The sequence below is a fragment of the Oryctolagus cuniculus genome, chromosome 7 (assembly GCF_964237555.1).
Source record: "Oryctolagus cuniculus chromosome 7, mOryCun1.1, whole genome shotgun sequence".
NCBI classification, from domain to species: domain Eukaryota; kingdom Metazoa; phylum Chordata; class Mammalia; order Lagomorpha; family Leporidae; genus Oryctolagus; species Oryctolagus cuniculus.
The window spans coordinates 17,666,829-17,684,357 of NC_091438.1; the positions used below are offsets into that span (position 1 = coordinate 17,666,829).

Genomic DNA, 17,529 nt, shown 5'->3' on the forward strand with positions numbered 1-17,529 from the left:
ACTGTGGCACAGTGGGTAAAGCTGCTGTCTAAAGTGCTGCCATCCTATTTGGTTTGAGACACAGCTGCTCTTCTTTTGATCCAGCTCTCTGCTATGGCCTGAGAAAGCAGTAGAAGATGGCCCAAGCACTTGAGGCCCTGAATCCATGTGGGAGACCCAGAAGAAACACCTGGCTCCTGGCTTTGGATCGGCCCAGCTCTAGCTATTGCGGCCATTTGGAGAGTGAACCAGTGGATGGAAGATCTCTCTCTCTCTGCCTCTGCCTCTCTAACTCTGCCTTTCAAATAAATAAATAAATATTTTTTTAAAAATCAAGGCTCTCTAATAAAGATATATATACAGACAATATAGAATCCTGTAGTGTTGTAATGTTAGTGAATGCATCACTTTTAATTCTAGTATAGAATTTAAAGGACAAAAGCATAAAAATGATAAATATGTTAATGGATATATCAAATAAAGAGATGTAATCTGTGACATCAAGAGAAAAAAGGAAGGCACAAAAATGTTGACTTTTTGTACACGATTGAAGTTGTTCTCAGATTAAAATAGGTACAAGTTGAAAATATTTTACGCAAATCACACAACAACCAAGAAAATATCTATGAAAGATATACAAAAATAAATTATAAATCAAAGCATGCCAATACAAAACTCAAAAGAAGACAGCAAGACCAGTGAAGATGTGCAAGTAAAGATATACCGGTAAAGATGTAGCTGTAAATATATGGGAAACACAATGGCACAAGTCGTAATTTTCAGTAATTATTTTAAATGTAAATGGATTATATCCTCTAATCCAAAGACATAGATTGTAGACTGGATAAAAATAACAGGATCCAACTATATGCTACGTATGATCGATTCATGCTAGATTGAAGAATGCATAGATTAAAAGTGAAAGAAGGAAAAAGTACTCCCTGCAAACAGGAACCTGAGGAAAGCAAGAGTGGCCATACTTACCTGATATAAAATATACTTTAAGGGGTAGGTGTTGTGGTGCATTGTGTTAAGGCACTGCGTGGCATACCCCTATCTCATATCATAGACTGATTCAAATCCTGGCTTCTCTGCTTCTGATCCAAAGTCCTACCAATACAGCTGGGAGGCAGAGATGATGGCCTAGATATTTGAGTTACTGCAACCCACATGGGAAACCTGGGTAGAGATCCTGGCTTCTGGCTTTGCCATGGCTTATCGGGCATTTCAGTAGTGAAGCAGCAGAGGGAGGATCTCCCTGCTCTCTGAAACTTCCTCTCTCTCTGTCACACTGTCACTCACATAAATAGATACACCTTTAAAAACAGGCTTTAAGACAAATTTTCACAAGGTATAGGAAGGATACTACATAATCATAAAAAGCCAATTTACTAAATATATAGAATAATTATAAAAATGTGCACACTTACACATTATTGCTAGCCACCAAATACATTCAGCAAACAGTGGAAAAAATTGAGGGGGAAATAGACAGCAACAAAATACTAATAAGAGACTTCAGTATTCATTTATACTTGCAGACAGATCCACCAGTCAGAAAACCAACAAGGAAACAGGATTTGAACAATAGTATAGAACAATTGGACCTAACAAACTTTGACAGAACACTCACACAAAAACATTGGAATACACCTCTTCAAGTGCATATAGAATATTCTTTAGGATAGAAAAAAATCACTAAACAGATCTTTGTGAATTTGAGTTGAATGAATTCAGACCAGGCATTTCCCCATCCACAATAGAATGAAACTAGAAATTAATCATGAGAAAAACTTCTAAATATCATAAATAGAATTAAGTAGCATGATTTTAAATAAAAAGGCAGAAGTACAAAATCACAAGGGAACTTAGGAAATACTTGGAGAGGCTGGCATTCTAGCATAGCAGGTAAAACCACTTCTTGCAATGCCAGCGTCTCATTTGGGAACTGGTTCCAGTCCTGTGTGCTCTTCTTCCAATTCAGCTCCCTGCTAATGGCCTGGAAAAATCAGCAGAAGATGGCCCAAATATTTGGGCTCCTGCCACCCACATGGGAGAATACCCAAATGAAACTTCTAACTCCTGGCTTTGGCCTGGCCCAGCCTCAGATTTGGGGCCATCTGGGAAGTGACCCAGTGGACAGAAGATCTCTCCCTCCCTCTCTCTCTCTGCATGACTCTGATGTTCAAATAATTAAATAAATAAATCTTAAAGAAAAAAGCTTTAATATGAAACAAATACAACAAATACTAAAAATTATAAAAGGTAGCAATAGCAAAGGAAAAGGGAAGCTTATATGTAAATATTTACATTAAAAATGAAATCTCAAGTGCCTGGTAATAATAATAGAATTAAAATGAGGGAATGTCCAACATGGGAGCAGTCCACACAATAGACTCACAGAATGACAATTACTTTAAGTAACACTCTGACCTCAGAACCAGCCCTTAAGGCATTCAGATGTGGCACAGCAAGATCCTCAGGTGATCACTGATGTCATAAATAAGACTTCACATAAATAATTGTGAAATTGAGAACAGAAATCATTGTACACTTATTCCCCCTGTAGGACCTCTCCTTAATGAGTTGTACTATGAGAATTAACTACTAAACTTGTTCTCAAACAGTACTTTATACACTGTGTGTGTGTGGGGGGGTGCAAACTGTTGAAATCTTTACTTATTATATGTATATATTGTATATTGTATATATTGTATACATTGTATATATACATATATTGTATGTATATATACATATATTGTATATATTGTATATACAATATATATATTGTATATAAAAGTAATTAAAAATTAATCTTAGTGAAGAATGAAATGGGAGAAGGAGTAAGAGTTGGGACAGGAGTCAGGGTGGGAGGGTGGGTATGGGGGGAAGAACCACTATATTCCTAAAAATGTACCTATGAAATTTACATCATTAAATAAAATCTGTAAAAAAATGAAAATCTCAAATCAACCGCTGAAAATTCATCTCAAAGAACTACAAAAAGAACAAATTATAACTCAAACTTTGCAAAGGAATTAAATGATAATGATTACCGCAGACATTTTAAAAAACAGAGAAAATGGAAAAAAGTAAACAATACAAATAGCATTGCTTAAGAGCACCAAAATGGACACTTCAGTAGATTAAGGAAAAAAGAACACTCAATGAAAGTCAGAAGTGGAAGAGGATTGCAAGTGATGCCACACAAAAGAAAAACAGTTATGACAGATCACCTAGAACAAGTATATGCTGTAAAGTTGTATAACCTAGAAGAACAGATAAATGAATCATAAATCTATAAGATTTAATCCTAAAACATGAACAGCAGGAACCTATCTGTAATTGATAAGAAGACTAAATCAGTTACAGAAACCTTGCAACAGAGAAAAGTCCCAAGACTAAATGGCTTCATTGGATAGTTCTACAAAACATTTAAAGAAAACTTCACAGGAATCTTCTTAAAATGCTTCCAACAAAATGCAGAGAAGGAAACAGTTAAGATTTGTTTTATGAGATCGGCATTACCCTGATAGCAAAGCTTGACAAAGATTCTACAATAAAACTACGACTATCATAGCTGATGAATGCTGTTGTGAAAATCCTCAACAAGGACATTAAATTCTAGCTACTCTCCTTCTGATCCAATTTCCTGCTGATGTGCCTAGAAAGGCAGAAGAGGGTAGTCCAATTACTTGGTTCCTTCCCACCCATGTGAGAAACCCAGATGGAATTCCTGACTCCTGTGTTTCACCTGGTCTTACCAGGGATACTGTGGGCATTTGGGGAGTGTCCCAGTGGATGGAAGCTCTGTGTTTGTGTGTGTGTGTATGTGTGTGAGGGGGGGGGGATTCCCACTCCTTCTCCCACTCCCTCTCTCTTGCCTTTCAAGTAAATAGACTTCTTAAATTAAAAATAAACAAGGCTGTCACCCCAGGGCCTTTGCACAGGGTGTTCCCTCACCCACCCGCCTCCTCGCTTCCCCCACCCCTGCCGCCTCCTGTCCCAAGCTCCCCAGTGACTTCCTGCTAAGATTCCCCTTTGTCCCTGCCCATGCTGTGTCTGCACCAGGCACACAGTAGGCGCTCAACAGATGCTGGCTGGGGGACATTGAGGGCTGCAGTTGGTTCCCGGGGAAGCGCCCCCACCCCCGCAGCTGTGGCCTTGTGTGCCCTGCCTCTGTCCTGGGCCAGTGTCCCCTGCTCCCTGCCCCGCAGTGGGTGCTCGGCAGACCTGCACCTGCCACTTCTGTGGCTGCCAGCAGAGTGAGGGAGGAGCTGCAAGTGACCTTGAGGTGTCCCTGGGCCCCCTCCCCCACTCCCCACCTCTGTAGCCCCTCCTAGACGGCTGCCCTGGGGTAGAGGGGTGGAGAGAGCATGGGCGAGGGTGGCAAGCACAGGTTACAGCCTGCCAGGCAGTGGGATGGTTGTACCTGGTTGCCAAGGTTATGACCTTGTCTGCTGGCCTCTGAATCACAAACGTCGCTGTGATGGTCTTGGCGGGCCATGAACTGTGTGCCCGCCCTCCCCTCTCTCATCCGAGATGCAGGATTGACAGCCGAGCCCGCGGCTGTGAAAGCCTGTGCTGTGGGCAGTGAGCGACCCCCCAGAGCCCCCACACCATCACTGCCACCGCAGGCTCCACAGACAGGGGAGCTCGGGGGAGCCTCGGGGACAGCCCAGGGCTGAGGTTGGCAGCCAGAGCCACGGAGGGCTGGAGGCAGGGCCGAGTGGGCGGGCATATGCGTGTGGCAAGGACCTGGAGACCGAAGCCCACAGCTCTGGGCTGGGTTTTGAATGGGGTTACTTCCTTGGCCACTACGCAGGAAGTCTCCAGCACAAAGTTCTTATTATGGAAAATTTCAGACACCAACAATGCCAGGAGGCACACGCGACGCCCCCGACTGACTCCCCCGGGGCCCCTCGGGCCTGTGTGGCCCAGCGGCTAAGCTGCCGTCCGGGACGCCCTCACCCCAAGTCGGAGTTCTGGGGTCAAGCCCCCCTCCCCAGGCCCACTTCCGCCGCAGCTCCCTGCTCTGCGCACCCGGGAGACAGCAGGGACGGCTCCAGGGTCTGTGTCTCTGCCAGCCACGTGGAGCCGTAAGGAGCTCCTGGCTTCCATATGGAACCACCAGCACCTTGTGCAAAGGCCGGGAAACAGGAACAGGCCCAGCGCTCGCGGGGGTCAGCAGCGAGGCCCTGTGGCCGGGACAGAGCAGCGAGCAGGGGAGAAGAGTCCAAGGACCGCACAGGATGTGGGTGGTGCTGGGCCCCGTGGGGAAGGGGTGGCCAGGAAGCAGGTGGGCGTTCCTGGGTTCCTGGGGTGGGGAAACCCTCCCCCACCATGGGACAACAGCTGTGGCTCCCCTCAGCCGGCCCCAGTTGCTGGATTTCGGGGTGAATGATGTAGGACGTCGGCTGCTGGTCTTCCTCCTGTGTGCCGAGGGCCAGGTGGGCTGGGACCCACCCTGCCTTGGCCAGGCTTTCTTTTCCTGTCCTACCTGGCAGGTTTCGGCTCCCCTGGCTCCTGGCAGGACTGGTGGTGTTTGCTCCTTGGAAGCTTCCGGATAAGTTCTGGGGGTGGAGAGCTCTGAAGGTGACACCAGCATTTGGATGGGGAAAGCTGGTGGGGCGCCAGGCGGCCTTGCGGGTGCATCTGGTGCTGGGCAGGCGACGGGGACTCGGGGGTGGCACCTGTGGGCACCCGTGCCTCATCCGTTGCCTGCACCATCTGATCACTGCCCCGGCTCTTTGCGCACCGCTGTCCTCACACCTGTCACCATTCAGCCCCGGGCCGGCACTGGACACCTGGTGGCCTTCGTTCCTGGGCGAATCCTGACCCCTGCTGGCCTCCATTGGCGCAGCACCGAAGGCAGGGTGGGCAGGCAGTGGCGGGAGGAGCAGGCCATAGAGCTGACCAGGGTCCTGGGTGGAGGCAGGGCCTGGATCCTCTGCAGAGGGACACACGTGGGTCCTGCTTGGAGGAGACCCTGCCACCCGGGAGCTGGGTGTGGCCGTGCTGAGGGAGGTCTGGAGCCTCGGCGCCCCAGGTCTCGCCCTGGGCAGTCCCCATCTCCAGGCAGTCCCCGAGGCCTCTGGTCACATCCACAGCGTGGCTGAGTCTAGGCAGGAGTGGGCCCCTCCCCGTGGCCATTGAGGGGACAGCGCCATGTCCCAGGGCTGGGCAGAGGTGCTCCTTCCTTCTCTCCGCCCCCTCCCACCTGGCTCTGGGCCTGTTTCTACCACCACGAGGTGGGGGTGGCCTTGGAGCACTGGGGCAGGGGTGGGTGGGGGTGCTGCGCCCTGGCTGCTCACCCTCTCTGGACCTGAGGGGCCAGGGGGCAGGGGACGTAGGAACCAAAGCTACTCCAGGACAGGGTGGGGGCGGGGCTGCCCCTCAGCAAGGTCGGGATCCTGGCCGCCTCCAGGGTCCACTGTGGGGTGGTGTCCTGGGGTTCTCCCGTGGCTCCGAGGTCCCGCTGGGGCCTCCTAGGATGTCTCCCAGAGCGGGCCCTCTGTGGACAGGACCTGAGGCCTCTCTGCCAGCACGCAGAAGCCGTGGGCCGTGACCATGGGCAAGTGCGGCAGGGCTGGACCCTGCTCCATCGCCCTAAGCCCCTGGCCTCGGGGGCCCAGGCCTGCGCTGACCTCGGGCGGGGAGCTGGAAGGGCGGGACCCGGGCAGGGGTCAGTGGGTGGCCTCCTGCGGGCATGGTGGGCGGGCTGGCTCGGAGCGGCTGGCCGGGATTCATAGCAGAGGTGCTAGGGATCCAGTGTCGCTGTGGCCGCGCTGCCCCGGTTTCTGGTTTCTGTGCCTGCCCTGCTGTCTCTAGCCCCCTTGTGAAATATTAAAGTTTCCATGGAATACTGAAGGCAAAATATGAAATATTAAACTTGTTCTCTTAAAATATTAACGCACCCCCTCAGGGCTGGGCAAGGATCCATCCGATTGTTCCCCCGCACCGCGCTTGGCACCTCAAAGGATCCCACACCGCTCAGGACACAGTGCTGCCTCTGGTCTCCCTGGCTCCTCACAGGCCCCTCACTCAGCACCGCCCCCCCCGCCCCGGGGCAGGAAGCAGCCAAGGGCAGGCGCGGTGCAGCCCAGGTTTGTGACTGGCGTGCTGCATCTCCCTCTCCGAGGGCCTGGTTGAAGTCCCGGCTCCCTGGGAATGCAGGTGGTGGCCACAAACCCACTTGGAGTCCTGGATGGAGCCCGGCCCAGCCCTGGATGCTCTGGGCACTTGGGGAGTGAACAGCAGATGGGAAATTTCTCCTCTGGTCTCACCTGGGACACTCGGGGCCCTGGCATGGAGGGTGCTGGTGGAGGCCTCACTGCAAAGGGAGAGATCCCAGCGCCCACCCCCGCCCCGTCACCACCCCAGCACATTCTGGAGGCCAAAGGGAGCACTGGGAGGTGCCCAGAGGAACACGGAGGCGCTGACCGCTGACCACACGTTCCTGACCCAGAGCCCACTGTAGGCCCCTCTCCCTCCTGAGACCCCAAGGCGTCCTGTTTTCTTAAAGACTGGTTTATTTATCTGAAAGGCAGAGTGACAGAGGGGCAGAGACAGGGAGAGGTCTTCTATCCACTGGTTCATTCCCCGGATGGCCACAGTGGCCGGAGCTGTGCCTATCAGGAGCCAGGCACTCCATCTGGCTCTCCCACATGGGTGCAGGGGCCCAAGGACTTGGCCCATCTTCCACTGCTTTCCCCGGCCACAGCAAAGAGCTGGATCAGAAATGGAGTAGCTGGGATTCAAACCGGCGCCCATATGAGATGCAGGCACCACAGGCAGCGGCCTAACCTGCTGTGCCCCAGCGCCAGCCCCAGGACACTCTCTTCTAATCTGGGCCTGAATGTAAAGCTCACAGACCAGAGCCAGGCGGCAAGAGGTGGGACTGGGCTGAGCCAATGCCTTGGGGCTGCAGGGACAGGGAGGGCTCTTTGGGGGGGGCACAGCGAGAGTGTGGGGCCGCTGTGAGAGGAGCAGAGGCGAGGAAATGGGGGGGGCTCCTCTCCTCAGCCGTTCCGGCCCCCAGCTGTGAGGCGGGCACCCCCACGGCTAACCCACAGTGTGCAGCTTTGGTTCGGAGATGGCCTCTGATAGGGAGACCAGGCCAGATGGCTGGAAGAGTGTGGAGGGCTGGGAGCAGGTGCAGGTGGGCTGGGAGCTAATTCCGCAGCTGTGGTGCAGCTGGCTCCCGCGGGCAGCAGATCCCTGTAAGCCCTGTGAGCCAGGCGCCTGGACTCCAGTTCAGCGCTCTCCTCCCGCATGGCCCAGCCGCTGACGAAGGAGGGTGCGAGGGGGAGGGAGAACTGGGAGGGGTCCTGGGGCCAGGGGCTGTGAAAGCTAGAGTAGGGAGGGCTGTGTGCTGGGGTGGGGCTGAGTGGGGGCGGGGCTGAGCCGGTGGGCAGTGGAGCCCAGGTGGGGCTGAAAGGGGGAGAAAGAAAAAAATATACATATAAAAACAAAACAAATTAAAAAAATAAACAAGCTAAGATTGAACTGGCTAAATAGCTCAGTAATAGGACTATTAAAGTGCCAATTATAGTTGGGCTCTTTGCTAGTAAAACTGACTTGTTTTGGAGAGATTTTTAATGATGTTAAGGAATGTTACATAGATTATGAAAACAAAATTAAAGACCAATGCAAAAGTACAAATGCATATATTTATAACAGCACATGAAGTTTCTAAAACCATCACTATCTACAGTGCCAGTCATTTCAAAGCAGAGGACATGATAACATCAGAAAATTGTGAAGAGCATAACCACAGGAAAAAATATTATAGGCCCATTTAAAACAAAGTTCTAATATATTTTTTTCTTATAAATTGCAACTAAAAGAGTTGAAATTTCATTTCTCTATGGTAGTGTTCTTGCTTAGAGTCAAAGTCATGTATGTGGAAAATTATAAAACTGGCAACATTTTTTAAAGGAAATTGGGTTCATGAAAGATCAGCTTTTGTCTTGTGTACATCACCTTTGATCAACAATTGTCCCTTTCTCAGTATTTGATTACTTTAGGATCCTCCTAAATCAAATGAGTTCTAGTAACTTGTCTGCATATTAGCAGAGATAAACCTTTCATGACAGTACAATAAGAATTCATAATCAACCTATATTTAATACATATTGATAGAAAAGCTCACAGGACAGTAAAACAGATCCTGAAAAAGATACTTTGAAAACTATGTATAACATTGAGACCTAATAATCTTGGATAGTGGGTTTATACATCATTATATCATTTCATACTTAGTTCTATGAAGAAATTGTTCCATAGTTTTTAGCAATTAGATAGATATATTATTATCCAAGAGAGATGTCTCAAAATGCAACAGCAAATAATAAATGCAATGAAGAATTAAACCACGTTATTACATGTATTTAATTAGCCAATCAATACGAGGAATCATTTGCTGGAGAGTAATTTGGAGACTTGGTATATAAGCCTCAGTGTGTTCACATATATTGTTTCTACTGATATGTGTGTGTGTGCACACACAAGTTTTAGAATCATTAAACAGGAGGTAAGTCTTCTAAGTAACCATGAATCAAAAGCACATAAATGCCCATAGACCCAAGCTTGAATGATAGCTATGGTTCATCTGTTTTAGCTGTAGCATATACTATTAAGAAAAGTGCACCTGTCAGCCTTGCGTATTGATGAGTTCTATCTGGGTATCTATGTATGTATGTAACATAGTCTTGCTTTTTAAAGATTTTATTTATTTATTTGACAGATAGAGTTACAGACAGAGAGAGAGACAGAGAGAAAGGTCTCCTTTCCATTGGTTCACTCCCCAGAGGGCCACAACAGCTGGAGTTGTGCAGATCTGAAGCCAGGATACATGTGTTTCTTCCAGGTCTCCTATGTGGGTGCAGGGGCCCAAGCACTTGGCCCATCTTCTACTGCTTTCCCGGGCCAAAGCAGAGAGCTGGATTGGAAGAGGAGCAGCTGGGACTAGAAGTGGCGCCCATATGGGATGCCGGTGCCACAGGCAGAGGATTAACCTACTGTGCCACAGTGCCAGCCCCATGTAACATAGTCTTGATCAAATACACTTTCTAGTGTGATACCCAGCAAACAGAAATGCTTAGCCGCAATATTTAATGATCTAAAAACATCCATGAGGCCCCATCTCTTAAAGATTCTGCAATCTCAACACCACCAAACTGGAGATTAGGCTCCCAGCACTTGAAATTCTGGGAGAAAGTTTCAAACTAAACCCAAACCATGGCATACTCTCTATGGTTTTTGTCATTTGTTTTTGTTTTTGTGTGTGTGTTTTTTTTTAACTTTGGGGATTCATAAATTGACAAATTGCTGGCTTTTTAATTTTAAGGACTGATACAAATTGTCAGAAGCCCAAGCTATGTTTAAAACTGCTATAATGAAAAGCAGTTGTAAAGCCACGCTCTCTTGAATTCATGCCCTATTGTTTTTCTGCATCAAAACTTTGTTCCCTGGGACCGACGCTGTGGTGCAGTGGTTTGATGCCCTGGCCTGGGGTGCCGGTATCCCAAATGGGCTCTGGTTCTAGTCCCAGTTGCTCTTCTTCCAATACAGCTCTCTGCTATGGCCTGGGAAAGCAGTAGAAAATGGCTCAAGTCCTTGGGTCCCTGCACCCTTGTGGGAAGACCCTGAGGATACTCCTGGCTCCTGGCTTCACATTGGCACAGCTCCAGCTGTTGCTGTCAACTGGGGATTGAATCAGCAGATGGAAGACCTCTCTCTCTCTCTCTCTCTGCCTCTCCTTTTCTCTATGGGTAACACTGACTTTCAAATAAATAAAATAAATCTTTTTTTAAAAAAAGAAATTAACCATGCTGAATTCCCAAAGTTGGCCCCAAAAATTCAAAGCAAAAATTCTTATGAGAATAGACACTGTTGAGAAATGGTTCTCTTTTGAATATTTCAAATTCTTCCACTTCTTTCACTCATCGTCTGAGGTTTTTTTTTTTTTTTTTTAATGTGATAACATAGTTTAGAGAGGAGGGAAGGAGTAGAATACAAATTCTGCCACAGAGGCATCTTTGCTGATATAAACCCATCAGAACAGATAGCAACATAAAACATAAATAAAAGCTGTACCTCATGAATTAAAAACTCAATCAGTATGACAACTGGAGGCTAGCTTTCAGTATATTTATCAGGCAGTGATCTGAGGACTGACATTGTGGGAGAGAAAGATCAGAGTCATGATCTGACCAAAATAACTGAGAGCCAGTGTGTCCCCAGGGTAGACAAATTCAGAGGGACTCTGGGGCTGGGAGTTTCAGAGTTGTGATGAGTTTGTACCCTCAAGCTGATCATTCACAGCAGGATTTCTCTTAAAGGAGTCCTATTTGGGGGCAAAGAAGTGTTTTTATTTTAATTCAGTCTCTCAATGGGTGCTGGCAGCTAACAGATCTTCACATAGTGCTCCTAGAAACTTGGAAAATAATTCTAAATCCCAGAGCTAGGTGATACGCCATAGAAGAAAAGGTGTCTGACTATTTTAATTAGGAGAGAGAGGTTCTATAAAGCTATGTGGAAGAGAAAATGATTCATTTTGGTCATCAACTTACACTTAATTCTGAAATTATTGTTAATACACAGTCATCCTCCTAAAAAGTCCACATTGTATGCTGATCTCATATTGCTTAGTGTGGAAGAGAGAGCTCAGAGATGAATTGTTGCATGTGAGTACTTTTTCAGTCCTGAAGAGGTAATTTCACCTGATAGAATGATAGCTTTTTATGATGTATCTGTATTGCTTCTCTGACATTATTTAGACTGCAAGTGTGAAGTATATTCTGAAGGGAATCACTATCAGTTCATTGACGTGCCCAGAGGTCACTGATAAATACTGAATGTAACATTTTTGGAAGAGTTGGCACAACAGTCTATATTTTTATCCAAGGTCAACTGCAGAAATTTTATTTTGTGTTGCCTTAACTGCTTCTTGATATCTTAATTTTTCTTCCAAAGTACCTTGTAACAGATGGTCTACCTGTCCCATCAACCATGCAGAAGATCGCCTTCCAAAAGCACTTTCTTTTACACATTCCCATCAAAAATCTATCCTTGGAAACTGTCAGGCCATGTGAGCATGATAACCTCCTGCTTTATGGGAAGCTACATTTCATGGAAGGCATCCCTTCAGCTTACCTCTTCAGTGGCACACTACACTACTTCACATCTTTTTTTTTCCCATGACCTGCCTGATAAAGGAGAACTACTTCATTAACTTGAGGTTAACCAACAGCCATTTCATATGGCACTTAATGCACAATAGAAACAGTTTCACTTTATTTAAAAAAAAAACTACACTTTACTGCTGTTAGAATATAATTGTTTCTAAATGACACTGAGATATCTTGTTTGAGTCACCAAACATGTTCACTCACCTGGGAACTTGGAACACAGGCCTGATTAAGCAGAAAATAAACGCTTTGAAGATGTACCCTCTAGGGAAAGGCTGTAGAATTAAACTCATGTTTTAGTGGAAACAGACCAACTCATACAAAAGTTGATCTTTTCTATATTTGACTAAATTACTAACAACTCAATGATTTCATAGGTTGGTATTCTGAAGCTGCTTCCATCTAGGGCTTCTAGCCTTTCTCTAATTTATCCTGAGGCTATTAGACATATATCCTAATTATACTAAGAAAAGATACTATTTTTAGAGTATTAGCATATAACACACACAGCACAGTGGTTGGGATTTTAAAATTCTCTCTAGTTCCCTATATATTGACACTATGGAGCTGAGAAACCTGAGAGACAGACTAGTTTGATAACTTTTCTGAAGTCCCCAGTTAGTATGACATGAGATTTAGAGTCAGATAGACATAAAGGTAAGCCTCAGCTTTAAACATTCTGTCTCAATACACAAGGCTATTCCCTTTGGCTAATGCATCTCATTTCTGTTCTGAGTATTTGCAATGACATGTTTTTTCACCATCAATGGTAAATATAGACATTATATCTCCAATGAAGTTTGATGGCACCATTGCATCTGGGATGCAACAGTGCTGTCCTAACTCCTAATGCTTCAGTGCATGGGCACCGACATGAGTAAGAATGTCAACATTCCATCCCTGGAAGTAGTCACTGACTCTGTCCAACAGAAACACTGATTTTGCTCTCAGAATGATTATATATGCTAATTTTTTTATTTGAGGTCCTACTTGTAAGGAACTTAAAATGAATTCTACCAGAGATAATCTGGAAGAAGATATGAGCAAAAAGGCAAAGAAGTTAAATGTATATACATCTCCCAAGACACCAACTGTAATCAAATTAGTCAAGAAAAAGGCTGAGGTTCAGAAGAATCAATGCAGTCTTGATTTCTCCTGTAAATATCATGTCTATCAGCATACTTCATCTATTTTCTTCATTATATATAAGGATTTATTTATTTATTTATTTATTGGAAAGAGTTACAGGGAGAGACAGAGAGTAGAGATCTTCCATCCACTGGTTCACTTTCCAAATGACCTCAGTGGCTGGGACTGGACCAGGCTGAAGCCAGGAGCCAGGAACTTCTTCCAAGTCTCTCATGTCGATAGCATGGGTCCAAGCACTTGGGCCATCTTCCACTGCTTCTCCCATGCCATTACCAGGGACAGCTGACACAGAAGTGGTGCTTCTAGGACAAAAACTGTCGCCCATATGGAATGCTGTCATTGCAGGCTGTAATTGTACCTGCAATGCCACAGTACTGGCTCCCATCAGTTTTATTTCTTTTTAAAAAAAATATTTATTTATTTATCTGACAGAATTACAAGAGAGAGGAGGAGAAGAGGAGAGAGAGGTCTTCCATGCACTGGTTCACTCCTCGGTTGGCTGTGCCAGAGCTGTGCCGATCTGAAGCCAGAGACCAGGAGCTTCTGCCGGGTCTTCCCACTTGGGTGCAGGGGCTGAAGCGCTTGGGCCTTCTTCCACTATTTTCCCAGGCCATAACAGGGAGCTAGATTGGAAGTGGAGCAGCTGGGACTTGAATCAGTGCCCATATGGGATGCTGGCACTGCAGACAGTGGCTTTACCCACTATGCCACGGTACCAGCCCCAGTTTTCTTAACTTCAGGTTCATCTTCTTATGTTTTCAACAATGTATCCTGTTGTAATAGCCAAATATGAAGAGGATATAGTCATTGATGTTCAACTCACTGAATTAGCTAATAATTCTCTTTTATTTTACAACCAAGATATCAATCAAGGCAAACCTAAAGGATCTGTAAATTTACTACTGAGGATCTAAGATTGTAGAATTTTTCTCTAAGTTTCTGAAATATAAAAAAGTCAGTTAAATACTTAATGACTTAATGGCCTCTATGGCAATTATAAACTTATGACTTAATTGTCAAATAATAAATCTGTTGTTTTAATACTATTGTCATCATCTGGACTATGGAGAAAAGATAACCAATCCTATGATTATTGATTTTTTAAGTGATGCATTATACGATGCTTGTATGTATACGTGCATGTGTGTACTTGTGTTTGAGGAAATGGAGACAAGATCTGATTTTTTTATGTTTATTTATTTTTATGTATTTGAAAGGCAAAGCAACAGAGAGAGAGAAACATAGAGAAAACAATCTGTTGGTTCACAGTCCAAATGCTGGCAATAGGCAGGTATAGATCAAGTCAAAGCCAGAATCCAGGAAGTCTATCTGGGTCTCCCATGGGGGAGGCAAGAGCCCAATAATGTGAGTCATTTTCTGATATTTCCAGGGTGCATCAGCAGGAAGCTGTATTGGAAGCAGAAAAGCTGGGATTTAATCAGGTCTCTGATAGGGGATGTAGGAATTCGAAGTGGCAGCTCAACTCACTTTACCATAATGTACACACGAGGAAAGTGACTATGAAAAATAATTTAAAGATGGGATTTTGAGGTTCAATAGACTTAGTTTCTCCTCGCTGTGAACTTGATAGAACCCCAACATTGCCATTTATAAAGAAGCCTAAAAATAGTTAATTCTTGCCCAGATGTCTATCAACGACTAGCTGCATTATTCTGGGAAGATTATGTCACTTTTCCCAGCTATATTTGTACTATCATGCTACATAAACATACCTGACCTACAGAGTTACTGTGAAATCTGACACATTTTAAAGCAAATAATTTAGAGGCAGGTATTTCATCTACTAGTTAAGATGCTTGTGTCCCATATTGAAGCACTTCGATTTGATATCTGGCTCTGGGTCCTGACTCTGGCATCTTCCTAATGTACAGCCTTGGAGGAAGATTATTTACTCCAGTAAATGAGTCCATGATGCCCATATGAGAGACCTGCATTGAGACCTCAGCTCCATACTTTGGCCCAGCCCAGTCACAGATATTAAAGTATCAGCAGATGGAATCTCTCTCTCCCCCTTTTTTTCTTCTTCCTCTTCCCCCCTCTTCACCTCCCCCTCTCTCAAATAAGTAACTAACGAGTGTTATAAAATTTGATCACTTGGCGCACCTCTGGCCGGCCCGGCTTCCCTGGGTGCTTGGTGCTGAGCCCTAGAAGAGCGCTTCTGAGCGGCAGGGGAGGACGGCGTGCCCTCCATGGCCCGGCCCCGTGACGGGATCCGCGGAGCGGCTCCTCTAAGAGCCCCGAGGCCGCATGGCTAAGCCGTGGCAGGGCCTCCGCCCGCTGACCGCTCTCCAGGTCGGCCATGCGGAAGCTGCGGGCTGCTCTCACCCTGACGCCAGAGCTGGCGGCGGCGGCGGGCGGACGCGCGGCCGGCGCCCGGGCTGCTGGGCCGGCTGCCCATGCTGCCCTTGGCCGTGGCGGCTGAGCTGCCCGCCCTCCCCTGGGGCGCGGGGGCCGCTCGGCGGGCGAGCTGGCCAAGTACGGGCTGCCTAGGGTGGCGCAGCTCAAGAGCCAGGAGTCGTACCTGCTGTGCTAGGACGCGCGCACCCCCGGCGCGCTCTGGGTGGTGGAGCAGCTGTGGCCGGAGCGGCTGCGGGGCGCCGGCGACCGGCGCTCGTGCGACTTCTGAGAGGACAACTCGGTGCACTGATACCACCGCGCCACCAATGCCGACCGCGGCCACCTCGCCGCCGCCAACCACCGCTGGAGCCAGAAGGCCATGGACCTTCTACCTGAGCAACGTGGCGCCCCAGGTGCCCCACCTCAACTAGGAACAACCTGGAGAAGTACAGCCGCAGCTTGACCAGCACCGACCAGACGTCTACGTGTGCACCGGGCCGCTCTTCCTGCCCAGGACGGAGGCCGACGGGAAGGCCTATGTGAACTACCAGGTGATCGGCAAGAACCACGTGGTGGTGCCCATGTACTTCTTCAAGGTGCTCATCCTGGAGGCGGCGGGCGGGCAGGTCGAGCTGCGCTCCCACGGGATGCCCAATGCGCCCGTGGACGAGGCCATCCCGCTGGAGCGCCTCCTGGTGCTCATCGAGAGCATCGAGCGGGCCTCAGCGCTGCTCTTCATGCCCAACAGCCTGGCGGGGACCGGCTGCCTCAAGGCCATCACTGGGGGCGGCCTGGGGCGGCCAGTGAGGGCGGCGGCCCCCGAGGGACCGCGCTGGGGGAGGGGCACAGTAAAGGCGGCTGCTTTTGGAGCCCAGTCCCAGCTGTGTGTGCGCCAGGTGACCCGCTGCTGCCCTGTCACCGTCCGGGACCCGACGGGGCCTTCAGGTGGGCTGGGCGCCAGCCTGGGCGACTGCAGGACGTCCAGGTAGCTGAGGATGGCTTCCTGGAAGACAAGTGTGGCCATGGCAGGGGCCCCGGTCGAGGGCGGCAGCTGGGCCGGGGCGGTGGCCTGGGGGGCCGTACTGGGGCTGATCCTTTGCTCCGTCAGCACCCGAGCCCACAGGGCTGCAGGCAGCTCACCGAGGTCCCCCCGCCTGGCAGCGTGGGCCAGCAGGAGCGCCCAGGCCCCCCGGACTCTGGGCTCTGAGCAAGCCTGCGGCGGTGAGTGGCAGCCTGGGGCAGGGGGCTGCAGGATCCCCCTCCATAGGCCCTAACCCTGCCAGACAACGCGGCTGGAGGCGGCATGCGTGCGGGCTCACCTCGGTGCCGATTGTGCGGCTGCCCTGGCCGGGGAAAGTGTTGACGTACAGGTCAAAGAGGACTCTGGGTTCAGCCACCTCCAGGTTGGGGTCGGCAGCCACCGCGGCTTCCAGCCCTTGGAGGTCGCCGAACACCACGAGGGCGTGCCTGGCACCCAGAGGCAGAGGTCACGGGGCGGGCGTTCACCCAGTGGCGCACTCGCCTCCCTGCCCTCATCCCCTCCACCCCCGCAGCCTGGCAGCCCCTACCGGAAGCTGGGCAGCCGGGCAGAGGCCACCTCGGAGCCTCGCTCCGCTGTCCCAATGGTCAGGTCGTAGCCGTCCTGGAAGGGGGCCTCGGCAAACACAGCACCTGGGGGCGAGGCCGGCTCAGGAGGGGGGTCCCGCTCCCCGCAAGCCACAGCCTCTTGGCTGTGTGTATGCTGGCGGAAGGGGCGGAGGGGGACTCGCTCAGGTGGAGCAGAGCCGCACGCCGGCCTCCGCCCTCCTGAAAAGTCCAGGGCTGGGCTTGGCTGGGCAGGAGGCCCGAG

The 17,529-nt window shown here is 48.7% G+C and overlaps 1 pseudogene; it reads left to right on the plus strand.

Moving 5' to 3' along the window:
* The first annotated feature begins 6,549 nt into the window (after positions 1 to 6,549).
* LOC138850343 (endonuclease G, mitochondrial pseudogene) lies at positions 6,550 to 16,669 on the plus strand (annotated as a pseudogene).
* Positions 16,670 to 17,529: the final 860 nt, after the last annotated feature.